Source organism: Mesoplodon bidens (genome assembly GCF_964165515.1).
Source record: "Mesoplodon bidens genome assembly, chromosome: 9".
Lineage (NCBI taxonomy): Eukaryota > Metazoa > Chordata > Mammalia > Artiodactyla > Ziphiidae > Mesoplodon > Mesoplodon bidens.
The window spans coordinates 58,813,787-58,837,979 of record NC_138166.1 but is presented as its reverse complement, the minus strand read 5'-3'; the positions used below and the strand labels follow the sequence as shown (position 1 = coordinate 58,837,979).

Genomic DNA, 24,193 nt, shown 5'->3' with positions numbered 1-24,193 from the left:
AAATTAATTTTTTTAAAAAGTAATCAAGTGAACACGTGACTTAACAATCCTGTGAAATGGCAAATTAAAATTAACATATTTTTAATTTGGTATTCTTGCTTAGAAAAGACTGACCTTTGTTTACCTCCAATATTTAGAAGGTACCTTTCAAATGCTTTCCTGAAAAATACAGAGGTTATAAATGTCCAAGCATGAGCCAAAGGCAGAAACAAAAGAATGAACCAGGATTCTTTATTGGTCACAATTCAAAATCTAGAAGTTTCCAACATCAACCTCCCTTGTCTGTCCTAATTATTGTGTCTTAAGGAAGTGATGGTGCTTATTTCCCTTATTTCTTTCATTTCAAAAAGTGTAACATTATTAATGCCATAACTACAGCATCAACTCATAGTATTATTTACAAGTACTGCTATATCGGACAGTCTTTGAGATGTCTCCTAATTATCCCAATCTTATGGTATACATGTGTGTAATCTCCTCCCCTGAATACCGGCTGGGCCTACTGACTTGTTTCTAACAAACAGAATATGGCAAATGTGGGAATTCCCTGGAGGTCCAATGGTTAGGACTCAGTGCTTTCACTGCCAGGGGCCTGGGTTCAATCCCTGCTCGGGGAACTAAGATCCTGCAAGCTGCATGGCACAGCCAAAAATAAATAAATAAATAAACATTTAAAAAAAGAATATGGCAAATTTAATGGGATACTGTGTCTCTGAAGTTAAATTACCAAAAGGACTGTGACTTCCATCTCTCGCTTTCTCCCTCTTAGAACCTTGCTTACTCTTACACTGCCAACAGCCATACAAAAAAGCTTGCACATGGAACTTGAGGCCTGCAACAGCCATGTGAGTTTAGAAGTAGATCCTCCCTTAGTTGAGGCTCAGGATGACTGCAGACCTGGCCAACATTTTGATTACAGCCTTGTGAGACCCTGAGCCAGAGGACCCAGCTAAGCCACAGCCAGATTCCTGACCCACAGAAGCTCTGACTTAATAAATATATGTTGGGGGAGGGCTAACTTGATACACAGCAATAGCTAACTAATACAACTGTTTACAACCCAAACTATATACTTCGCATTTTCTTTTCTTACCATTAGCATTGTAATGAAAGGAAGTTTAGCTCCCCAAATTATAAGGATAAAATCAGGTCGCATGGGGATAGAGGATATTCAGAACTAGAAATAATTAATCAGGATTTATTCTCAAAGGGAATAATAACTATATTTGGTACATCAATCATAATAGCCACTCATAACGTATATAGCATTTTAATATCCAGCTGGTGTTTTCAAATTCAGGGGCATTTACTACTCTTGAAAAGTTTATGAAGTAGGTATAGTTATGATCTCTATCTTACAGATAAGGAGACTGAGACTCAGATTTCATGACTTCCACGAAAGCAAGGACCTTCTCTACCTTGTTCACCACTTTTCCCCAATGTCTAGCACTCAACATATATTTGTTGAGTGGGTCTTTCCCACAACAATGTTCTCTATAAAGATGGTGACTTTTTTCATGAAGTTCTCCAATTGACATATATCAATCAATCAATCTACCAATCAGTTTCTACATATACCTGTGTCACACACCAGTATCGATTCATGGAACCAGTATCTGTGTTTCCCAAACAACACAGCCTCCTCTGAAAGCTCACTCTAGCTTTAAAGACAGTAAAGAGAGAAATCTCTAATTTAATCCTGTTTTTCATACAGTTCGACACCACCAAAAACAGAGACTCAAAGCAAACAACCCTTTCTCGGTAAATCAGACCTCTTCCCTCACAAATGATTATATCATTTCCTATAATCTTCCAGGATGAGGCTGGAGACAACGGACCTTTCCAAGAGCCACCAAAGGAGGTCATCAGCTGACCCAGACCCCCGTCACCCCCCTACAACACTCCCACCCCTCCCCCGCCATGCCTGGCCTCTGTCCCCCGATAAACATGGTGAGTAGGAAGTAATAGGTCTTGTCAAAGGTCATGATAAAATAATCTCAGGCGATGCCAGATAGAGGATTCCATAGAAATGCAACAAAACTGCTGACAAGGAAACAGGAGGTGGGGGGATTTTGATTGGGAGGTTTATATAAGCCTTAAATTCCTTTTCTTTTCAAAGTTTCACAGTCAAGTGATCCATTCAGTCTTCAACCACAGTCCAGCCTCTACTCACTGTTACCTAATAAAAAAGTGTTTGTTCACAAGAAACACATGGAGCCATGAAATAATAAATTAGTCTATGTTTTAAGAAGATAAGAAAATCATTAGGTACGATTACCCTTGGAACTATACTATATGATTACAAAACTGAGGAACTGCAACATATCACATATAAGGTAATAAATTAATAACAGTCATACACTCATTTAGCAAATATTGAAGAAGTATCTGCAATGTACCAGCACTAGATGTTGGAAAAATGCTGATGAACCAATCATGCATGACCCCTGACATTTCAGAATTTAGATTCTACTGGGATATATGGATTTTAAAGTTTTAAAAATTAAAAATCGCTTAAAGGAATATACATTTGAAAACAGTAAATGAAAGAAGGAAAAGTTCAGGGTAGCTTGAGAATTTAGTAGGGGGACCGAATTTAGAGTAGGGAACCAGGGGAAAGTAGCAGTTATCCAGGCTGTAATGGTCTAGGCAGAGGGCACAGCATATGCAAAGACCCTGCAGCTGACAAAGGCTTGGTGCTTTCAAGCACCTGAAATTCCACTCTGATTGGGGCTGTGTGTTGTGAGATGAGGCTGGCCTAGATGATGCCAAAGACTGTGATCTTGCCTCTGTAGCCCAAAACCCTTCCCTGAGTGGTAGCATCTCACTGTCTACTGGAAACCTCCTCACATATAACATACCCAAAATCAAGCTCTTTGTCTTTCCCACCAAACCTTCCACATCCCATCTCAGCTGATGGCAACTCTATCCTCCCAGTGTCTCAGGTCGAAAACCTTAGCACCCTCCCTGACTTCTTGCTTATCCCCACACCCAATCTGTCAGCAAATCATTTCAGCCTTTACCTTCAAAATAAGCCAAACTCCTTCTCAAAATCATCTACTCCAAGCCGCCATGGTCTCTTCCTCCTAACAGGTCTCCCCGTTGCCCCTCTACCCCCTATACAGTCTGTTCTTCAACCATAACAATGGAGGTCTTTAGAAGCGATGAATTCTCTTCTCAAAACTCTCCAATGGCTTCCTTTATTGCTGAGATTAATATCCAATGTTCATAGCATGGTCTGCAAGCCCCTACATGATCTGGCCACCCAGCTCCTACTTTCTCCATCCCTGCTTTCACACCAGGGCCTTAGTATGAGCAGCTCCCTTTGCCTGAAAGCTCTTTCTCCAGATCTCCACAGGAATTGCTCCCTCATTTCGAAAGCTCTCTACTTATAAGTCACCTTCTCAGAAAGGCATCCCCTGACTACTCCATCTGGAAAGATGAAAGAGCACACTGTATCCACTTACCTGGCTTCATCTTTCTTTTTGGCACTTAACTACTGTATGATGCCTCTCTATTTGTATAGAGATGTTGTCTGTTGATGCCCTGCCATACCCATAGAACCTGGGTTCTAGCAAAAGAGGGCAAAGGTACACATTTAATGATGTACTTTTTTGGGCTACCACATGGCCATCTCCAGATCACATAAAATTATAAACTCCTAGGAAACTGATTATGTCTAATATCTTACTAAGATCGAGGTTCTGGAGAAACAAGAGAAGGAGAGAGAAGACTGGTCAGGAGGAGGGAGAAGAAGGGTAGGGTTTATAGTAGACAGGTCAGGGTCTGGGGGAGGAAGATAGCCCTGAGGTTCTGTGACAGGCACTGTGGTGGAACAGAATGTGCTGAGAGGAAGGGGGGCAGAAATAAAAGGAATAAAAAGAATGTGAGGGTGCCCAAGACAAACCTTGACTCAGTCATAATCTTGCCTAGGCTCAACTCTAAAGGAAGATTTTTCAACCAGCATAAGGGGAAGGAGAGTAAGGTCTTCTTCAGAGTACATATTTCTCTTGCCAAAAGATTGGTCATGTGTTTTTTATAATGATAAAAAAAATTCCACAGCAAACTTAAATGTCAAACAATAGGGGATGGTTAGGAAATTATGATATAGCAACTCAATGGAATATGATGCATAATCATAGTTTTGAAAACTATGTAGCAACATGAAAAAAAATGTCTGTGGTATAATTTTAAGTGAAGGAAGCAGAATTTTAAAATGTGTCTATGTTCTGATTGAAACTGTTTAAAAATTACATTCATCTCTGGACAAATGAAAAAATCAGTTATTCCCTAGGGTTGTGAAAACCAATGTGATTTACTCATCTCGCCCCATTTTTGGAGTTCTAAAATGCTATTACAATAGTTTTTAAGCTACGGGAACATCCATCAATACACTTAAAGAATCTCCCTAGGCTGGTCCTCCCAGGAACACTCAGCCAGACATCAAACATGTCATGCTGGTAACAGGAAATTCATGACAAAGAACAATGTTTGAGTATCCCGATAATCAATTCACTCAGGGTTAATTAAACAGCGACTCTGTGTAAGGGACTATATGTTAGGTTCTGTGAGGGAAATCAAAACTGAGCAAAAGGCAATTCCTGCTGTGATGGAGCTGACGATCCAGGAGAAGGAATTTATGACAAACCCCAAAATAACCACAATATAAGACTTTTTTTAGTCCCAAGAAAAATATTAACAAAGCACTAAGGAATTAATTAATTTTGCATTCAGTTTTTGGTTTGAGAGATCTGGAGATGAGTGTTTCCACAAGTGAGGGGTTAGGGGACAAGAACAGGTGTTCCAGGGAAGATGAGAGTCTGAACATGGCAGAAACGCACTCAACACAAATAAAAGTTAATTATGGGTCTGGCTTGAATATGGCATATACCTACCGGGATGGTGGCTGGCGTTAGCCTAGAGGTCTTAAAGCAAATGCTTGTAAAGGCTCTTGAGCAGGGAAATGAGAAGTTCAGAGCCATAAAGTAGAAAAATTCATTTAGTAGCCAGAATGGAAAGAGTCTGAGCTCAGGGACCAAACAAAATGGTTCCAAACTCCAACTCCTCCATTTACTGGTTTTGTCACATTAACTGGTTTGTCAGTTAACCTCTGGGCCTCGCTTTCCTTATCTATAAGAAGGATAACTCCAGCTCCTAGGTAGGTTTGTTAGGAAGGATGACATGGTAGATCAAAAGAGTAGGTTCAGTAAAGACTCAATAAATCATTCTGTTCCCCTTAATTCTCAGTTCAGAGAAGGAACTGGTGGAGAAGAAAGACAGGGCAGAAGGGTAAAGATCACAGGACACGGTGCATGTGGGATCTAGAAGAATGGGCAGTGACATGTTCATGATGGCCAAGGGAAAAGGCAAAGTCAGCAACTGTCATGAGGTTCAAGCTGGGAGCTCAGGGGATGATTTTGGCCCCCACTGAAAGGGGTATGTCAGAAGGAGAAATGGTATGAGGATTAGATCATGTTTGAACAATTTGAAAATTAAGGAACAGCAGCAGCCCATCTAGGAAAAAATGGCCAAGGTGAAGCTAGAAGTCAGGATTCATGGCCCGGGAGAGAGGCATGGGCTGGAGACACATGGCATACGCTGTAAGATTTTTAGTAGTTGACTGTTCCTACTACCAAGGTCTGTAATGCTCTTACCTACCTTTCTCCACAGCTCATCTTTATATATCCCAAATATGCAGAGAAATTGTTGGATCAAAATACCCTAGTTGGCATATAGTCTAACTAACTTTAGCATCCTGTATTTTTCTCCATGATGTGTTATCTCTTTTTAACAGCTTCTAGAGATATATAATTCACATATCATACAATTCACCCACTTAAAGTTTACAATTCAATAGCCTTAGAATATTCACAGGTTTGTGCAACCATCACCACAATCAATTTTAGAACATTTTCATCATCTTAAGAAGAAAACAGGGCTTCCCTGGTGGCACAGTGGTTAAGAATCCACCTGCCAATGCAGGGGACACGGGTTTGAGCCTTGGTCCGGGAAGATCCCACATGCCGCAGAGCCACTAAGCCCATGCGCCACAACTACTGAGCCTGCACTCTAGAGCCTGTGAGCCATAACTACTGAGCCCGTGAGCCACAACTACTGAGCACACGCACCACAACTACTGAAGCCCACACACCTAGAGCCCGTGTTCTACAACGAGAAGCCACCACAGTGAGAAGCCCACGCACCTCAACGAAGAGTAGCCCCTGTTCGCTGCAACTAGAGAAAGCCTGCCCGCAGCAACGAAGGCCCAACACAGCCAAAAATAAATAAACAAAATAAATAAATGTATAAAAAAGAAAAAGAAGAAAACACACTTCCCTCAGTAGTCACCCCCAAGTACCCAGCCCCACCCTCAGCCCGGGGCAACCACTAATCTACCTTCTGTCTCCATAGATTTGGCTATTCTGGACCTTTCATATAAATGAGTCATACAATATGGAGTCCTTTGTGTCTGGCTTCTGTTTCTCAGCACAATGTTTTCAAGATTCATTCATGTTGTAGTACATAGCATTACTTCATTTCTTTTTATGACCAAATAATTTTCCAACATATAGATATACCACATTTTGTTTATCTACTCATCAGTTGATGGACTTTGGGTTATTTCCATGTTTTGGCTATTATGAATAACACTGCTCTGAACATTTATGTACCAGTTTTGGTGTGGACATATGTTTTCATTTCTCTTGGGTGTATACCAAGGAGTGGAATTGGTAGATCATAAGGTTTATGTTTAATTTTTTGAGGAATTGCCAGACTGTTTTTCAAAGTGACTGTACCATCTGACAATCCCACCAGCAACGTATGAGGGCTCCCAGTTCTCCACATCCTCATCAACACTTGCTATTGTCTGTCTTTTTTATTATAGTCATCCTAGTAGGTGTGAAGTGGTAATCTCACTGTGGTTTTTGTTTTTTTTTTTTTTTTTTTTTTTTTTTCGGTACTCGGGCCTCTCACTGTTGTGGCCTCTCCCGTTGCAGAGCACAGGCTCCGGACACGCAGGCTCAGCGGCCATGGCTCACGGGCCCAGCCGCTCCACGGCATGTGAGATCTTCCCGGACCGGGGCACGAACCCGTGTCCCCTGCATCGGCAGGCGGACTCTCAACCACTGCGCCACCAGGGAAGCCCTCACTGTGGTTTTGGTTTGCATTTCCCTGATAGCTAGTGATGTTGAACATCTTTTCATGTGCTTACTGGCCACTTGTATATCTTCTATGTAGAACTGTCTATTCAGATCCTTTGCCCATTTTTAAATTGGTTATTTGTCTTTTTATGATGATATGTTTTTAAAACACGAAATTTTGTCTTCTGTGCTTTCATTGTGTAAAACAGAGGTAGCGCATAGGCATAAATTGTCCATCAACAATTAGAAAAGCAGAATTACTTCTCTTCCTGCATTGAAACACCTATGTTCAACTTGATGTGTCTGTTGCTTATGGGAACTGGTGGCTTTTGTCCTTGTCAGTAAATATTAACACATCAAAACAACGGTTGTTAAGTCTGGCAGGGTGACAAACTACAGTTGTATTTCATTCTTTGTTCTCAAGGTTAAAAGTTGGTGCTGCCCTTTTGGCATTGCTCTTTCACAAACTCTGAAGACAAATTCAAGGCCAAACCAAGGACAATGACCACATCAGCAAATTCATTCATCAGTGTAATATATATGCATCTATTTTAAAGTATGGACTTGTTTTGTTGGCTTTGTCCATTCCTGGTAATGTATAGACCCCCATCTCTGAAGACTTGTTCTAAGTTTTTCTGGGGGTCCATCAGAAATCTATTTTAAACATGTGCTAAAAAAATGTCTGCTTATGATTCCCACAACTCCCAACCTGCCAGCTCCCTTAGGGTCCCAGTACTACTTGCCCTGGGTGCTGCCTTCTTGATGGGCATACTTACTGTTATGGGCTGAATTGTGTCCCCCAAATCTCCAGTACCCTAGAATGTGACTTTAATAGGAGATAAAGTCTTTACAGAGGTAGTCAAAGTAAAGTGAGGTCTTCAGGGTGGGCCCTACTCCAATATGATAGGCATCTTTATGAAAAGGGGAAATTTGGACACGAAGACAGCCATCTACAAGCCAAAGAGAGAGACTTGGAACAATTTTCTCACACAGCCCTCCGAAGGAACCAATCCTGCTGACATCTTGATTTTGGACTTCTAGCCTCCAGAACTGTGAGAGAATAAATTTCTATCGTTTAAGCCACCCAGTTTATGGTACTTTGTTACAGCAGGCCTAGCAAACTAATATACCTGGCCATGCACTGGACCCCCCCGAGTGCCAGAACTGTGGCTGTCTTGAGGGGTAAGGCCCCTCTCTCTGACACAAAACGCCAAAGCTGCACTGCCTTGCAACCCAACACCTGCACTACAGCTTTTAGTTATAGTGGCTCTTTGAGTTTTTGTTCACAGTTATTTTTTGTTCTCTTCCAAGGACTCTGACACAAGCCCATGGGGCACTGGGCCAGAAACCCTCCCCTCCTCTACCACCACAAAGGACAATCCAGACTTCATTACTGGGTCAGGCTTCTCCTGCCTGGTTCCCTCTTCCCTTAGGATGAATAAACCCCTCTCCCTTCCCTTATTGAGTAGTTAATCAATTCTCCAGTCATATTGATCCTATTTCTTAAATGGCTTTTGAATCTGGCACCATCCCAGCCCAAGCCACTATCACCTCTTGTCTGGACAACCACACTAGCACCCTCACTGGGCTTTCTGCCTCCAGACCTGCACCCCCTCACCCTCTCACAACATTCTGTTGCAAGGACCTATTTGGTGTCTCTCCTACTGGTAAGATCTGGGAGGAGAGGGACTGTGTTGGGTTTTGATCATGTATCCCTAGTACCTGGCACATAACAAATGCTCAGTAAATAGCTGATAAAGGCAGGAAGGAAGGAAAGGGGGGAAGGGGAGGAGAGGTGTGGGTTTATATTCCCTTACAGAAACCAAAGGCTCTGTTTTTTCATAGCTCTTAGTTGAACATATCCTTGCACTGAGAAAGCAATCAAGTCAATACAAATGGAGATATTTAAATAATGCCAAGTGGTGTGTGATTTTCAAACTAAATGATACAGCTTTCTATATACAGGATGCATCCAGATCTGAGCCAGTCTCCAGAAAAGAGACAATCTGAGCCATGTGCCCAATTGTTGTCCTCTCTGGATTATCCAATATGTCAGAATCATATCACACATCTGTCAGCTCTCTGCACTGGCCTGAAGTACAAAAGTCCTCTTTAGATTTTTGTTCCTCCCACTAAGACACTAAAGCTGCTATACCTAACTTTGAACAAGTGGTCTATGCCTTCTATTTCTCTATCCTGGGAATGGGTACAAGCAAATCTTATCCCCCCTTTTTGTTTAAATCATGGTAAAATACACATAGCAAAATTTACTGTGTTAACAATTTTCAAGTACACAGTTCAGTAGTGTTCAGTATATTCACATTGTTGTGCAACCAATCTCCAGAATCCTCTATTTTTTAAACAAACGTTAAATAACAAGAACTATGTAAAGGAATATAAGAGTCCCTAAATATACCTCCTAAAATATCTGCTAAATGTTAAGTAAAGATTAAGCATCCATTTACAGCCTTCCTTTTAAAGATACTACAGTTATTTTGCTTCAGGTTTAAAAAAAAAAAAAAGCATACTTCCTGGAAAGGGTAAAAATGAATCTTGAGTTAAAGGGTTAACCTGCCTGTCTTAAGAATGTCCCTCCCAAAAGGGCATATCAAGCAATTATGTGTAATTTCTTTCTTCCCTGATAGAATTTTCTGAGTGCTTCTGAGGCACATGAAAAAAATAATTGTGCTTCTCTGCCAGAACTACCTCCATCCAATGGGAAGAGATCACTGTTTTGTTTTGTTTTGTTTTTTAATGTTTTGAATGGTTTGAAGATTAGCATGGGTATTTAGCAAAAAGTACAATTTCAAATTACACGCTGCTTCGTGGTGCCAAAACACTGTGCACCATCATCTTTGATGACATCCACCAACACAGCACAAGAATGGTGGTTGTTAGTCATCTGGCTTCACAAAGCTGGAAGATGAAATTGTAAACAATGTGAGCTTAGACAGGCCTTATTAGAAAAGAAGAGTGTCTTAAAAGATGGCTTCAATTTTTTTAATCTAGCAATATCTTTTAATCACCAATATGTGTATCTAAATCAATTGCTCAAAAGGAGGAAAAATTTATCCATGGGCATCCTAAAAAAGATGATAATCACGTTTACAAGTATATATACCAGTAACATTCTGGTCTTCACTGGCTAAGGTTTTGTTTATATACAAGTTTAACCACAATAACCACATATATGTGTGGACATTAAAATTACTTTAACTTTAGTATAAATTAAGTATAATGCTTAGAAAGGGACCCAAAGTGGCCCCTCCCTGGAACTGGTCACAGATCACACTATTAATCCCAGCTTGTATCTCATCCACTGACAATATAGAGGTGTAGACAGAGACTGCAAATGACTAAGTCCAACCCTAGTCATTATTAGGAGAAAACAAAAACCAAATACTCCAAAGCACCTGGCTCCAGGTCAAGTATGAAGACAGGACACTGGTAAAACGAGAGTTAAAATGTTTTATTAAAGACAATTCAAGAGCCAGGGCTAAAGTCTATTTTGCTCACTAAATGAATACCTAAAACCCTTTCCTTTCAATACCCAAAAGGGTTTAACAGTTTACATCTTTAATCTCATAGTCTCTCCACAAAGTCCTCTAACAGTCAATCACAAACTAGCCTGAAGAAAGTTTCCCTAGATACCACCAAAAACACAGGTTTGTAACAGATGTCTCCAGCAACTTTTAAAACAGATCCCATGTTAAGAGGTTGATATACCCATATGTATTTGTTAATCAGTCCAGGTCTGTACATGTAGCCTGAAGCTGGGAAGTAAGAGTTAGCAGAGAAATCATTGATGTAAAAATAATGCATGGAAAAGTATCAGAAAGAACATTATTTATAAATTCAAAGACAAATGCAATAATATACACAGTTGGGAACTCCCCACCTGGAAGCCATCCAGAGCAGTGCTTATATTTCGGCACTAATAAACACGAGCTTTTAGCTCACACTGACCACCCTTCTAATTAACGAACACAGTGTCAGTCTCTCAGTTTCTCCATCTATAAAATGGGAATTAAAGCTGTGTGTTGGGCTTCCCTGGTGGCACAGTGGTTGAGAATCTGCCTGCCAATGCCGTGGACACGGGTTCGAGCCCTGGTCCCAGAAGATCCCACATGCCCGCGGAGCAACTAGGCCCGTGAGCCACAACTACTGAGCCTGCGTGTCTGGAGCCTGTGCTCCGCAACAAGAGAGGACACGACAATGAGAGGCCCGCGCACCGCGATGAAGAGTGGCCCCCGCTTGCCGCAACTAGAGAAAGCCCTTGCACAGAAACGAAGACCCGACACAGCCAAAAATAAATAAATAAATTAATTAATTAATTAAATTAAAAAAAATACTTATTAAAAAAAAAGCTGTGTGTTAATGAATGGGGTTTAAAATTCTCCCGATGAATGGTATTACAGAAAACACAAATATTACAACCACAAAATGTAGAGAAACGTGTAGCTTTGTACCTAAAAAAGGTTTCAAGTCACGTTTAAAAAGCACATGGTTAGAGAGACATGTACTTGGAACCAGACTGCTATGCAGGGGATAAGGAGAGAGGTTCAGGGTGAAATGACTCACGAATGTGGGAATGCAGAGGCTCTCGGCAGCATGAAGTCACAAGGGACCGTCCCCGAGGTCTCTCCTCTCCTCCACAAACAATGCTGTTTGTTGACTTCAAAAGAAGATGGGTGAGGAGTTCGGAAATTATTATTTTTTATTTTGGGGTTCTTCGCATCATTTACTGAATGCGCAAGTTGGTATATTGTTCAAAAAATTATTAAAGGAAAACATTCTGGTGTGTACTGAGAAATATTGATTCTCTAGTATTTAAAGGATGACAAATAAAAGGAACACTTTAAGTCTGGGGGGTTACAACTAACATCTTGACATGAGCAGAGAGCAAGTTTGGTCTGACACGAAGCTTTTTAAAAGCTTAGAGGGAAGAAACACAAGGGGATCCAGATGTCTCAAATAGAGTAAAAGCATCCCTCCAAAACCAGCTAAAGGCAAGTAGTATCTGGGGCAAAGAAGTAAGCTAGCAAAATAACTGAAATGTGGTGATCTTGACCTTTTCCAAAACGGAGGGTTTCTAAGAGTCTGCATGCAAACCAAATCCTAAGTTAAGATTTCTCAGGAAGCAAACAATCCATATCTGAAACTTAACACAAAACCGAGCTCCTCTGTGGTACAAAGAATTATCTTCTAAAATGTTTAATCTGCACGTTTTAATTTGTATTAATTACATTTTCTTAAACATGTTTTGTGGAGTGCAGCACACTAATAATAACCGCTTGCTGCCCTTTGAACTCTGAATGCTTTACTGCAATCCCTTTCCTTAAATAGAATCATGGAATATTAGAGTAGAAGATTCCTTAGTGATCAGTTAGAATTGCAATTCTCAACCCTGGCTAAACTTTAGAAGCATTTCTGGAGCTTTTAAAAAATATAGAGGCCCAAGCCCCCACCCCAAACCAAGTAAGTCAAAATGGACAGGACAGGGAAGGTATTAGTATTTTTTTAATAAACTCCACAGGTGGTTCTATTGGGCTGCCTGGATTAGAACCATTGATACAGCCTATAGATTTACATTGCCTGACACCATAGTCACTGGTACATGTGGCTATTGAGCACTTGAAATGTGACTAGTCCGAACTGAAATGTGGGGTAATTATAAACACACACCAGACTTCAAAGACTTAGTTCCCCCTGCTCCAAATCATAAAGTATCTCATCAACATTTTTATATTGATTATATGTTGAAATGATAATATTTCAGATATATTAGGTTAAATAAAATTATTAAAATTAACATCACCTGTTTGATTTTTTAAAACTATTTTTAATGTGGCTACTGGAACATTTAAAATTACATATGCGGTTTGCATTTGTGGTTCCCACTGTTGGAAAGTGATGGTCAAGACCAACACTCCTTTATCACAAATGAAGAAACTGAGGCAGGGAAGCATAATGAGTTCAAGGCAGCACTTTGGGGATACCCTCTTCTGGCCTCTCAGGCTCTTCCTGTTGCCTTAAACCACACTGTTGCAGAGCTAGGAATGGCAGAGCCTGGCATGCCACCAATTGGATTTCAAACCTTTCTTTCTTTTGTCTTGCTAATTGTTTCTTCTAAAGTTTGATATTGAAATCTATTTTGCTTATGGCAAAATATCCCCTCTCTGCTGTGCACACACTTGTGATTTGTTATTGCAGGGTTACTCATGGAAGCACAGTAACTAGAATGGATGTTAAAAAATAAATCTAGAAAAACATTAGCATAAGGAAAATGCAGAGAATAAGTGAAGAGGACTATTAAGGTTTTAAAGATGTAGATGGTCAAGTTCTAGCCTGTGAATATTTTATCCTGCTGCAGTTTAATAAGTCACCATGGAGACCCTCAATATTCTGAGGGTCATCTTCAGCACAGCATCAGCCCCTGCTCAAAATTCAGAAGTCTGAGCCTATAATATTTCTTTCCTTCCAGAAGGCAATGTTTTTCTTGACAATGCTGTCATTGCAGTGAGGCAAATCAGCTCTTCATAATGGCACACCTCGTCATACCTAGGTACCCTGCTAGAAGTGGTCTTTACCCTCCAAGCCTTCTACCTCTGGTGCATGGATTAGTACCTGGTCATTCAGAAGCCAAACAGCATTATAGTTGACTTAAAGAAGAAAATCTTGTTTTGACAAAGTAAAATGGTCCCACCAGATCTGGCAAACGGAGATAAAATGATTTCTTCTAATAATCAGCTAATTCAAACAAAAACAAAGATGTTTTTTGTTTCGTGTGGTTTTCCCCCCTTGGGAAGCCAGCAGAGAGAGAACTGCATAAAACTGGCTGAAATGTGTTATATTTGAGAAATCATGCAACACAGGGGCTCCTCAGTGTAATCAAAGAATAAAAGAGACCTAAATTCTGATATTAAAGTGTTCATGCAAAGAGCTGGAAAGGAAAACTGTGGGTCAGGCCAAACAACACATACAGTAGATGCATTCAAGATTTCTGTTGAGATATTCTTGTGCTCCATCCTAAATACAGCAAAACCTAAACATCATCTTAAATCAAATGTTTGGTGCTCTGGAGCCCCCTATGTTGCATGCATGAATTCTATTAGTTATGATTAGTCAAGTTTTGCCAGTCAAACCTCGAACAGCATACTTCCAGACTCAACTCATTCCTTATTCACCTCTAAACACTCTCATATACACCAGCCTGGAAAGATAATATATTACAGACGGATCCTAGGCAAAAGCGCATCTGCCAGAGTGAAAACAGCACTTGTTACTCTATTCAACAAAAAGAAAGATTATTTATTTTAACTTTAAAAATTTTTTGGATCCCTTCCTCAGAGATGAAAAAGAAAAGACAGGAAGTAAAGGAAGTTACTGCCTTATTCTGAGACAGTCCTATAGACCATTTTTTGTTTTGCCTGGCTTTTAGTCTCAAATGAAATCTGAATGGTGTAGTTTTACAGGGCATATCTAATCATACTGGTAAAGAAGAAGAGTGGCCTTCAAATAAGGAGGCCAATATTAGAAAAATTAACATTGCAGATATATAAAAATAACCAGAATAGAAACTATAGTTTGGGCTTCCCTGGTGGCGCAGTGGTTAAGAATCCGCCTGCCAACATAGGCAACACAGGCTCAAGCCCTGGTCCGGGAAGATCCCACATGCCCCGTGCGCCACAGCTACTGGGCCTGCGCTCTAGAGCTCATGTGCCACAACTACTGAAGCCCACGCGCCTAGAGCCCGTGCTCTGCAACAAGAGAAGCCACGGCAATGAGAAGCCCACGCACCGCAATGAAGAGTAGCCCCTGCTCGCTACAACTAGAGAAAGCCCGCGCGCAGCAACAAAGACCCAAGACAGCCAAAAATAAGTAAATAAAAATAAATTTATATAAAAAAAGAAACTATAGTTTGTATGATCAGCGTATTCATTCAAAAGATCTGATAAAAATTTGTCATTGAAAGGTTAGTGATCAAAAGGCTTGAAAAGAGCAAAGCATCCAAAGCCATGGTTATGCTTCCTTCAGGACAAGGGCATTTACGGCCCGACACATGGAAAGACCACCCAACCTGGAGGCAGGGACCCAGCTTCTAGGCTCCGTTTGGCACTCTCCAGCTCTCGGCCTCAGATGAGCCAGGAGAACCACCAGGCCCGAGGTCCTCCTCTGCAAAGTGACGAGGTTGGTCTGTCAATAAGAAGACTCCCTCCAGTTCCAGCTCTGTTTAATGCTATCACACAAGCCTACTTCACATCAGAAACCCTAAGCCAAGAGGAACTCTTACTAAGATTAGTTCAAGCCAAATGCCAACCTGGTAGTTTTCAATCCTTGTTAATCTTAGGGTACAGATTACAAATATGAACCTTGAGGAAGTAGAAGGAAGCGGCTAAAATATGTACTTTTAAAGTGTTAAGTTGATTCTGATCTATTTCTCGGAAAAGATAAATGGGCAACAGAGTGAGCTTGGAGGAAAGAAATATGGAAAGGTCACTGTAACATCTTATACATTCAGGAATTTACCCTAAACTTTTAACGTTTTATTTTGAAGGTACCAGAGTCTCAGTAAGAGCTTGAAAAAATTTTACTTTTGTTTCTGCAACAGAAACAAAATTTTACTTTTGTTTCTACCAGTATTACCTGGAAACTTGTAAAAGCCTTCTCTCTCTCTTCTCTTTTCTTACATTAAATCCATGATTTGTGATTCCCAACAGTGGAATACTAATGGATCCTCAAAAAACACTAATTGTCCATTTTTTCCCTAATTACAAAATGTAAGAACTCTTTAGTGAAAACATTAAACATGATGTCATTTTTAAAGTGCCAGAGTTTCTATGTAAAACAATGCCATAAAGTAGATAGCTTATTTAGTTTACAAATAGCAACACAAAAAGGTTCTTTAAGTCTGTTTAGCATATCTAAAAGTGCTTCTTTCTCACATTTAAATATTTGGAGCCGGTCCCCCCCCACCCCAGTTTATTACCTTATCTCAACTGTATAATTTTCTTAAATAGGATTCAGAGAAATAGTCCTAGATTTACATTTTTAAACACTAATTTATAAAAGCATTGGTTGATTCCCATAATACAGCTGGTAGTCAAACTGGACAAGATAATGAATTGACTGAGATCATTGTTCCATCTTCATCCAAGAAAGCTGTCTCTAAAAAAAGATCTTAAATTGCTGTAGAAATCCAATTTGGAAGAAGCAAAAGAAGCATATAGATGGGAAACACCAGCCATGATCACATTAATTTTGTGGCTAACAGCACTGCTTTGAAGTGAAGAAGAAAAAAAGATGACTAAAATAATAAGTCCACTCAAATCCCCAATTTTAATCTAACAACATAACCAGAAGAAAACCAACTACAAAATGTGACACAAAATTCGCATCTTGGTGATCCAGTGAACATCACACCCCCCCACAAAATAATTTTCACCTTAATCAGAAGCAAAGAAATGCTAAGGAAACACTATAAGATTGTGGTGCATCATTGCTAAACAGCAAATTATAGTAAGAAATCAGGAGAGCAGGAACCTGACATTAGTATGAACAGCCACGGAAAGTCTACAACTGATTGGTTTTGAATCCACAGGTGTGGGAAATAATAACGACAAATAATCGTAACAAAAATCTTCAACTTACTGTAATTGAAAAGCTATACAGGGAAAATCTCTCTAACAAACTACTATTCACTTAACCCCTTATTCAAACAAAAGCTGCGACATCACAAAGATATAAAAATAAAGGCACTGTTTCCACTTTTTTGTGGGAATGTTCTAATTAGCTCTCTGCTCATATATAAACTATATAAGGTCACAACTGACTTCTGATTGACAAGCAATTTATGGATATCAGCAATTTACATTCAAAACCAGTCGGCTGGAAGATATCAGCTGAGTAAACAAGTTTAGTCTGAGTAAAGTTGAAAAATAAAAATCTCAGGAAAGCTTGTGGAAAAGAGAATTCTTACCTGGCACATTATTTCACATGCTTTGTAGCTTCCCCACTGTACTTCTCATGCTCATGAACATTATTTTATCCAGGAAATAATGGTCTTATTCACACACACACACACACACACACACACACAAGCACACACAAAACCTTCCAACAAAATGCTATCAAGTCCCAGGAAACTACAAAAGCAACATTAAAAGTTAGTGTAAAGTAAGAATTCCATTTGTGAATCTCACCTATGAAACTACAAGATCATTCTCCTGGAACCAACTACAAAGTTCCCTTTCTGCTTAATAAGAGTAATAAACATCACCTTACCATTATCTCTAGAATAAAATCAGCAACGTGTTGCTTCCTGCAGACACCAAATCAAAATTTTTCTTCCTTTCTTTCTAGTAACTTCTTTTTCCCCAGCAAGATTAGGAAGAAAATAAAGCTTTGAGTATTGCCTCAGTAGTTCAGACCTCAAGACTGTGAAACTAGCTCTCAGTAAAAAAAAAAAAAAAAAAAAAAAAAAGAACAGGTCTGGTATTTTACAATCACTTCTGCAGCCCAGAGGTACCTCCTGGACTCCCGTACCTCCTCTCCTTCCTGGCTCTAAATTTCTTTTAGTAATGAGACTAATTTTTCCAGTAGCCTTGAACTCCCCAGATTTAACTGACATGGAAAATGTGACTAAAAACTTGTAGAACTGTCTAGCCTCCAACCTTACACAGAATCAACTTTGTTGTAAGTGTTGAAGAACACCTCGCAAGCAGCTACTTGCTCCTTTAGACTCCTGCACGACACAGCACAGAACACCAAATAACACTGCGCCATCTAGTTAGTAAGCTGCACTCTCCATTCTAGAAGGGGGGACACCTTCAAACCCTGGGACTTAAGGACTTGTCAGAGTTCAGCTGCTCTAAAGGTCCAATTGTTTATTTAAATAAAAAAAAATATCGCTACTGAGATAATCCACATCTAGTGGATATGGGAAAATTTAGGTTATAATGGCACTACAAACTTTTACATCTAACTTTGATTTACAAGATAAAAGCAAGTTTTAAATTAAAAGGGCTTTCTGTTAATAGAGCTTATTATTCTGAAGACGGGGAATGATTTTCTTCGAAAGTTGTCCCTGGGTGCATGCCTATTATCTTTGCTTTTCCCCTTCCACTAATGAGCATTTATCTAAAGAGCCTGTTAATCCTCTGATGTGTGCTTCTGGTCAGAGGTAACAGTTTGAATAAAACCACTAATCACTGATCACTAAATCACTGATCATTAATCACACTCTCCAGTGCTAGTGACCCGGGCCATTTTCCCCTTTAGGTCTATGTATGCATCACAAACAAGAAGTTTAACATTTTAGATGCACATGTATTGTGTGGAGGTTATACTATTTCATCTCTAGATGTGAATAAATAATAAATACTGCCACAAACTTGGGGAAGGATGTCAATTAGACCCCAGACAGGAGTTTTACAAATGCCTACTCTACAGCATGGCTTTCACACTGAAGAAAGTAGATCTGATTATAACAAAACATGTGTTCTTCAAGAAATTCCCACATACTCAGAATATAAATTTTCCTTTATTTAGCTTTCACCAACTCCAAATCAGAGAGCACTCAAATCTTCTGCACCCACCACCCCCCATCCAAAAGCCTGTTAGGAAATCTCTTGTTTGATTTCTGCTGCACACTGCAGCGCCCCCATCCCCGAGTTCTTTTTACTTTTATCCCTTAAACATGTCACACACAGTATTTTTATTTCAACTGCCAGATACGTGGATTCTGACTCAATTCAATGACTTAGGTATTTAACTTCCTCTTTAAATATAGAAACGTAAGGTTAAAACACACACCAATTTATTGTATGGTACTTTGGGTTCGACGACTCACATTCCCTCACTTTGGAAATGAAATGTTTAGTCTTGAGCCTTTGGCTAAATTTGGTTTAGTCAGCATCCTCAGTCATCCCTCTTCGGATAACCGGTCTGAGGAAGGCGCTATGTAAAATTAAGTACTTTGCTTGCAGCGAGTGTGTTGTTTTCCTAAGTCACCATAGGGACACAGTATTATCATAATGTCTCTAAACATTTCCTGAGATGCCTTTTCTATCAGAGTTGAGCATTTTTGCCCTGGAGAAGCGAGCTCGCTGGTGCCTTTCTTAAATAATAGAAAAGGGCAGATTGTGTGTGCGCTGAGCAGGCACCGCGCTCCCCTCAGCCACCAGAAGCTCTTACCCTCACTCCGGGGACTGTGATCTCCCCAGGGAAAGCAGTAAAAGGCGGAGGCAGGGCCAGAGTGATAACAGTGTGGGCGGGAGAGGGGGTGGAGAAGGAGGGGTCCGGGAGGAGAGGGCAATAAAGATGCCCAGGGAACCGGCGATTGTACTAGTACGTTGGGGGCTGGGGGCGGAAAGCATTGTTGCTTTGTCAGCACTTCTAAGCCCCCAACCCTTGAGTATCTGAAGCTGTTAATCAAACACTTACTGGCCTGCAGAATGACGTAATGGACCTGTATTCAGCCTTTATTCCTTGACACATGTCAGAGAGGGAGGGAAAAATAAAAATCAAACACTCAGCGGACTCTGACAACGAAATCTACAAGCAGCCCACTTCAGTTCCTGGCCTTGAACAAGCCTCAAGTGGAGGCTGCACTCGTTCAGGGAAAGTTGGGGTGGACTAGATCAGAGGCTTTATCTACCAGATACCTCCCCACTACCTCCTCGAAATAAATCTATGGCAAAGGAAAAGCGGGATGCAGCCGCCGGAAGGAAACATCTCCTTGGTTCCTTTGTGCGTCTTGCCCCTCTAAGAACGTCTTGAAAAGTTTTAAGCGATTCCGTGGAGAATCTGCTGGAGAGGAAGACTCTGCCGCCGGGTCCTGAGAACTGCCACCGCGCCGCCGCGGCAAAAGCGGGAGCTGTCATTTGGGGCAGCGGCGGGGAAGAGGTAATGATGCCAGCGAGAACCGGACAGAGGCAAGAGGCGGCTGGAGGAGTGCCGGCGAGGAGAGCCTCGCCACGCTCGAGCCTTCCGCGCCTGGAGTGAAAGCCAAGTGCCCTCCAAGGACGATGTCCCCTCCCACGGCGCGCGCGCCCGCCACCTGCGGTGGGCAGCTCTGCGGAAGAGGTGGCAGCAGCAGGCTCGGCACCCGGGAGGGAGCTAGCCCCCCGTGCGCCCGCCCGCCCGTCCGCCCCCTAGGTGACCCGGCGTCCTCGCCGCGCCCGCTGGAAGTTTGCAAACTTTCTCCGGGGGTTCCGCCGCATCACCGGGAAGTTGGGGACGCGGGGGAAGGTTCCTGGCTCGCCGTCTCCGCTGCCGCCGCCGCTGCCGCCGCTTGACCGCACTTCTGGAGGGTTCCGCACCTTGCCAGGTCTCTGGAGGCAAACACACACCCCCGATTCATAACTGTTCCCCGTGTCAGGGAAACGCACGCGCGCTCCCACACACGCACGCACGCCGGGGCGGACACGGCGCTCGTTCCACGTTAGCATCCCTCCAGTCGCACGGCGCGGCGGCCACCAAGACGCGCTCCGGGACGGACACGGCGTGGGGTCTCTGGGATAGCCTCAGGACACAGCCGATTCCACAGTCCACCAGCATTTGAGGCCGGACTTCCCTCTGGTCCGCCAAAGTGTTTACAAACACAGATCACCCTCCAAAAAAAATGCATCGCATCTTCCCTACTCGCCCTGCGACCTGCCCACTGGACCAAGTAACCTCGCGGCTGCTGCCGAGAACCAACCCCTGCAAACAAGTACGCTCCCGAGATGGCTCCCGCGGCAAGTGCAACAAAAGTGTCTAAATGCAAAAGCCCCAGATGTGGCCGAGCCGTATTTTTAGGAACTTACCAAACAAGTGTGGAGAAGGCAAGAGCGGAGCCCGGGTGAAGGGACCACGTTGGACTGAGCAAAGATTACAATACATTCTATTTAGAGTGCATTACATCACCCCCCCGGTGACGTCACGTGGGATTCCTGAACTTCTAAATCATTGCGGTCCGTGGGGGAGGGAGGGAGGGGCGGGGCCGGCGCGCCGAGGGGGCGGGCCCCGCCCCGGCCCCGCCCCGCCCCCGCCCCAAGAGCGGACCCTGGTGCACCCGCGGGGGAGCGGTGGCGGCGGCAGTGGCGACCGCGCAAGCAACAGCTTGCAGAGCCCAGCGCCGTGTGACACGGCTCCCTGACATTAGTGGTGTGAGTCAGCTTGGAAACAATCCTCATGGTTTCAGACAGGACCACGGAGGAGAGGCAGGGACACGGGCTGTCCCGTGACGGGGGCCTGGTAGCGTTGGAAAGGTGTGGGGATGGGGAGAGGTGGGGAAGGGGTGCTGAAGAATGCCGGAAGAGACTTTCTCCAAACAGAAATGCAGGACGCTCCCCCTTCCCCACCAGCAGATGTCCAGCTCCTTTTTGCCTGCGACAGTCGTGACCTCATTACAGTGTTCCCTGCATCCTGGCTTCTCAGAGCACTCATTCGACACCCCTATTCACCGCCCGCCCCGCACCCGCCCCCTCCACCTCACTTCCAAAGGAATAACTTCTTTATTGTGCACACTCACTTGGAATACACTGCCCCCACCCTTTCCAAGACCCCTGCTTCTCGCGTCTGAGAAGCTGGAAGGAGAGTTGCTCCTGGGGGGTGGGGGGGGAGGTGAATCACAGCTAGAGCCAAGTGATGAGACTGATTTAGACTCAGCGTCAGAGCCGGAAGGGCCCTTGGCGATCACTTCCAGAGCCTCGTCTGTAACTCGCCCAAGCTCACAGGCTGGCAAGTGGCAGAGCCAGAGCCAGAATGCAGGATCCGGGCCCCTGGTCTGCAGTATCTTCCCTACAATTCCGTGAGAGAAGGAGTCTGGCGATTTCATCATCAGCCAAGTCACCATCACCATCCTCAGCTAAACTTCCATTCAGATGTTCTCTCTGTGAGTCAGACTCAAAGGGAAGGCATAGGCTAAATTCCAGCATATCCCAGACATCCCAGACGACCACTGTCATCCTCGCGGCAGCTCACACTTTACAAAGCACTCGCACCCACGTGGAACTAACTCCCTTGATTCTCACAACAGCCTAGCACAAGAAGGAGAAATAGGGCAGGTGTTATAATTATCCTCATTTTACAGGTGAGCTAAGGCAAACCCCAGGTTAAGAGGCTGGCCTGAAGCCACTTGATCAAGTGGTGGCACCGGCACCACCCCAACCCCTGTTTTCAAACCTCGAATACCAACTGGGCTCTTTTCTAGAACCAGGGCTGAGCTTTACCTTCTCATGGGTTAGAACCTTTGCTAAGGATGTCGGGGCTTTGCTTAGGAACAGTTTAGCTCCCATTAACAAACAATAATCATTCCTGACATTTATGTAACATCTGACATTTATATAGCACCTCTCATCCCAATGCATCACAACCATGACTGTGCAGTTTGCCAGAGAATCATGACTGGACTGGCTAGAAATTGTAATGCTTTGCCTGGATTGTCACATACTTCTGAGCTGGTTTTGACATACTAAATGGAAGAGCTTTGTGTTTCCTTCCTAAGTGTTTAAACAACTCTCTTCCCCTTAGTGTTTCTTGATACCAGAGGGACTGCCGACTGTTCATTTCTCACAGCCTTATTCAGAACTCAACACTGAGTTTGTTATTTGCTGTCTTCCACATGTGGCCCTGAAGGAATTGCAGAAGAAGGGCTCCAGTCCTAACTTGAATCTTAACCAATAAAACGTTAAATATGACAGCTCAATTACTTGGGTTGACGGAAGGAAGCAACAGCCTCCTTGCCCACATTCCCACTCAATTATCAGGACATCCTTTTCCAGTAAAGCAGGAATCTACCTCCTTCTCCCTCAAAGAAAAAGTGTGAGCCAGACCAGGAGCAAGCTTGAGGCAGAAAAGGAATGCAGCTTGATGTAGTAGTGCTAAGTCTGAGAGCTTATCTTTTTTCCCAGCTAATAGGTGTGGACCAAAGCAATAGAATGGAGAATTGAATAAGCAAAGCTGAGGTGGTAATCAAAATATTTAAAAACCTGTACGTAATTAATCACCATATAAATTTAAAACATTTAATTCCCAGTATTCTCTAAACAGAAGCACATATATATGAGTTTTAATGCAAGTAGTTCACCAGTTTCTAATACTATCCACATCAGTTGTTGGTCTTTAACAACTGTTGCTGATCATTTGTTTGACATGCTGTCACCAGGTAAACAGTGTCCCTGTCCGAGCCATGGTTGACAAAGGAACACACATGGAACTTTTCCAGTGATCTCCTCAATAACTTGATAATCATTAGGTTACTTGGAGTCTCAATGAGCAGATAATCTCTCCACATCAGCAATATTGTTCATGGTGCTGACTCATCTGTCAGCTTCTGCAGAACTGACAGCAATTTCATTCACAATGTTTCTAAGCCATTGTATTACAGTTTTCTATACATTCCAGATCTCTGTTACCAGCTAAGTCCCCCCCCCCCCACACACAATTTTTTTGAATGTAAACTGAAGGAGAGAGGTGGTGTTTATAAGTGTGGACTCCAATGTCAGGCTGGCAGAGTTCAAATCATGGCTCTGCTACTTCAGTTTTAAATAAACTCTCGGTCTTAGTTTCCTCATCTTTGTAATGGGACTGGTGGTGATAATTATACTAATTCAAAGTTAAGAATTGTGCTTGGCACAGGACAAATACTACATAAGCACTTGCCCTCATTTTATCAATGAAAATAATGTGGCTAATACCATGACAGGAGGATATTCAGTGATTTTAGCAAACTTGACCAAATAGATGAAAAGACAACCTGTTTCCCTATACTTCTCCCAGCCCCACACTAATCCCCGCATGCATCATCTGTACCAAGCAGGCTCTTGCCTGTCAAACCACGCCAACAGAGCCCTCGTATTTGTGGACTTGAATTTTTGCATGCCTCGTGCTCACCCCATCTCTTTCACGATCTGTCAGAGCCAAAGTCCCATGGAGGCTGCAGTTTCCAGAAGCAGCCATGCAGCAGCATCTCTAGGGGTACCTCAGCTGGTGGCAGCCATAACCTAGGGCATTTGCCTGCTGGGGTGCCAGCACCACCTCCAAGAATGCCACCTCACCCACTGGGA

At 42.5% G+C, this 24,193-nt stretch overlaps 1 protein-coding gene across 5 annotated transcripts in view; it reads right to left on the bottom strand.

The window, feature by feature from the left end:
* CREB5 (cAMP responsive element binding protein 5) overlaps positions 1-20,997 on the bottom strand; it is a 425,217-nt gene extending 404,220 nt beyond the window's left edge. For 4 of the 5 annotated variants that reach the window (XM_081244659.1, XM_081244661.1, XM_081244663.1 and 1 more), the window contains exon 1: positions 20,951-20,997. The gene's annotated coding sequence lies outside the window, so the exon portion shown is untranslated. Of the gene's footprint in view, positions 1-11,723; positions 11,744-20,950 lie in introns of those variants that run through there. The other variant, XM_081244660.1, reaches the window with a different exon arrangement.
* Between the last annotated feature and the right edge of the window lie 3,196 nt (positions 20,998-24,193).